The sequence below is a fragment of the Lycium ferocissimum genome, chromosome 9 (genome assembly GCF_029784015.1).
Source record: "Lycium ferocissimum isolate CSIRO_LF1 chromosome 9, AGI_CSIRO_Lferr_CH_V1, whole genome shotgun sequence".
NCBI classification, from domain to species: domain Eukaryota; kingdom Viridiplantae; phylum Streptophyta; class Magnoliopsida; order Solanales; family Solanaceae; genus Lycium; species Lycium ferocissimum.
Genome location: NC_081350.1, coordinates 40,407,508 through 40,410,260, shown reverse-complemented (window position 1 = coordinate 40,410,260; position 2,753 = coordinate 40,407,508). Strand labels below are relative to the sequence as shown.

The following is a 2,753-nucleotide window of genomic DNA, read 5'->3' as shown; positions in this document are numbered from 1 at the left end:
ACCGGTTGTTTTGCAGCCATGGATAAAAAATGAACATCAATAATGATCCATGTAATAAGTGTTCTCCTTTTTACCCCATTTTACACAGACCTGAGCCTCGATTTCAAATAAGTCTCTGTGGATTTTACCCGGGACCTTGTTTGATGGAAACCCAGTTCATTTTAGCTCAAAAGACTGAGGCAATCGGGGAAAAGTGGTGACTTTTTCAGGTGGTTGACCATTGACCATCTCCGTTATGTCAATGATTTCTTCTTTTCTCTAATCAACAGTTCTTTTAGCTTTTCTATGTGAGCAAAGTATACAAATAGCCGAATATGGACCATTTCCAACGTTATTCTTGTATTTCCTGGATTTCAGGGCTTACAGGTTACAGAGTAATGGAAGGTCAGCCCAGTATGAAGAATGAGGCCTACAGGGGAAAAAGGAATTTCTTTGGAGGGTGGTTGTCCCCTCTGATTGGCCTATGATTTCTCCGACCAACCAAACCAACAACCCTCTGCAACAGTTGAAACAAGCATTATTTGTTACACTTACAGACCAGTGCCTTTGAAGGACAATCCTCGCAAAAAAATGTAAATAAGTCTTTCACTTACAGAGAGGATCAGCCCAGAAGGAAGAATGAGGCCAACAGAGAGAAAAAATTGGATTTCCTGGAGGGTGGTTGCCCTCGCTGATTGGCCTATGATTTCTTCCACCAACCAAACCAACAACCCTCCATTGGTATACTTATGAAAAAAAAAAAAAATGCTGTTGCCATTGATGTAATCTTGATAGCTGCAGTAACAGTACTAATACTCCCTCCGTTCCAATTTTAGTGTCCCCACTGAATTGCTATACAAAAAATTCCATCTTTCTAAAGAAACAGATGATATTGCTACAAAGATTCCATCTTTCTAAAGAGGCAGTGATGATATTGCTAATTCTGGGCTGAAATTCAGGGCATGGAGAAAACCCGACTCGTATCTTGGCAGGGCAGACCCAGATCATGCAACCAGTTAGATTGCAGCCACGGCATTGTCGCTTCTCTTTGCCTTATTTTACACAGATCTGAGCCTCTGCTTCCAAAGAATCGCTGAACAATATTTGGGATCTATGGCGCCTAATTAGTCTTTCACAGAACAGTGAGGATCAGCCCAGAAGGAAGAATGAGGCCAACAGAGAGGAAAAATGGATTTCTTTGAGGGTGGTTGCCCTCTCTGATTGGCCTATGATTTCAACGTCCGACCAAACCAACAACCCTCCGATGGTATTTCTGAAATTTCCCAACAACAAAAAACAATCTGTTTGCCATTGATGTAATGTTGATAGCAGTAGTAGTAGTAATGCTCACTCCGTCTCAATTACTTGTCTTGAAAACTATCCACAAATTGCCATACAAAAAGATTCCATCTTTCTAAAGAGGCAGTGATGATATTGGGATTCTGGGATGAATCGGGGCATGGAGGAAACCCGACTCGTATCTTGGCAGGGCATACCTGCATCATGCATCCAGTTCATTTTGCAGCCATGGCGTGGCCGTCTTCTCGTCTTCCCCATTTCACTCAGATCTGAGCCTCAACTGCCAATGAGTTCCGGGATCCGAAACCAGAAGCCCTTTGATGGAAACCCAGTTCATTTTTAGCTCGAAAGGATGAGGCAATCGGATAAAAATTGGGAATATTTTCAGGGTGGTTGACCATGACCATCTCCAGTATGTCAACGATTTCTTCTTTGCTCTAATTAACAGCCCTTTTAGCTGATCATGGGCATTTATGCCCCTCATAACCAAACTTTTTCGCGGGGCATTTGCCGGGCAAATCATGCAATTTCTTCTTTTAACTTTTGGATGAAGAATGAGGCCAACAGGGAGAAAAAGGGAATTTTTTGGAGGGTGGTTGCCCCCTTTGATTGGCCTATGATTTCTCCCGTCAACCAAACCAACAACCCTCCGATGGCATATTTGTGCGTAGTTTTCCCCCCCCCCCCCCCCCGAAAAAAAAAAAAAAAAGAATCGGTTGCCATTGATGTAATGTTAATAACAGCAGTCGTAGTGATACTCCCTCCTCAATTTACTTGTCTTGAAACTGTTCACACATTGCTATGCAAAAAGATTCCATCTTACTGAGGTGATGATATTGCTAATCGGATCGGGCATGGACAAAATCGACTCGTATCTTGGCAAGCAAACTGGTTCTCACTGGTTCATGTTGCGCTAGGCGTTGTTGTCTTCTCTTTTGCCGTTTTAAACGGATACCGAGCCTCTCTTGCATTGTGGATTCTCGGGATCGAACCGGAATGGAGATCCAGTTCATTTTAGGCGAAAGGATGAGGCAATCGAAGAAAATTGGGATTTATTCGGGGTGATTGACACTACGGAATGTCGATGATTTCTTCTTACTCAATCAACGACCCTTTTAGAGTTTGTATGTGAACGAAATGCACAAATAGCCGATTTTAGTCCATTTCCAAGGTTATTGGGTGTAATTTCCCAGATTTTAGGTCCCGGTTTAAAGAACAACCGGAAGTTACAAAGTCGCCGTTTGGCCATGAGAATTATTCACCTTTATTTTCCCAGTTCAAACCGGAATCATGTTTCACTTTATTTCAAAATCTTCATTGAAAGAGTGATCTAAACTTGTTTCCCAACTTCACAACAACAACAACAACAAGCCGGTATAATCCCCGCGTGGGGTCGGGAGGAGTGGGTGTCGGGACCTAACCCCCCCGCGGTAGGGCGGTACATTGAAAGACCTGGCTCGAGAGGAGAAGAGAAG

The 2,753-nt window shown here is 43.0% G+C and overlaps 1 long non-coding RNA gene across 1 annotated transcript in view; it reads right to left on the bottom strand.

Moving 5' to 3' along the window:
• LOC132030780 (uncharacterized) overlaps nt 1-2,530 on the bottom strand; it is a 65,901-nt gene extending 63,371 nt beyond the window's left edge. Inside the window, exon 1 of the long non-coding RNA XR_009408093.1 lies at nt 2,378-2,530. This is a non-coding gene — a long non-coding RNA (uncharacterized LOC132030780). The remainder of the gene's footprint in view (nt 1-2,377) is intronic.
• Between the last annotated feature and the right edge of the window lie 223 nt (nt 2,531-2,753).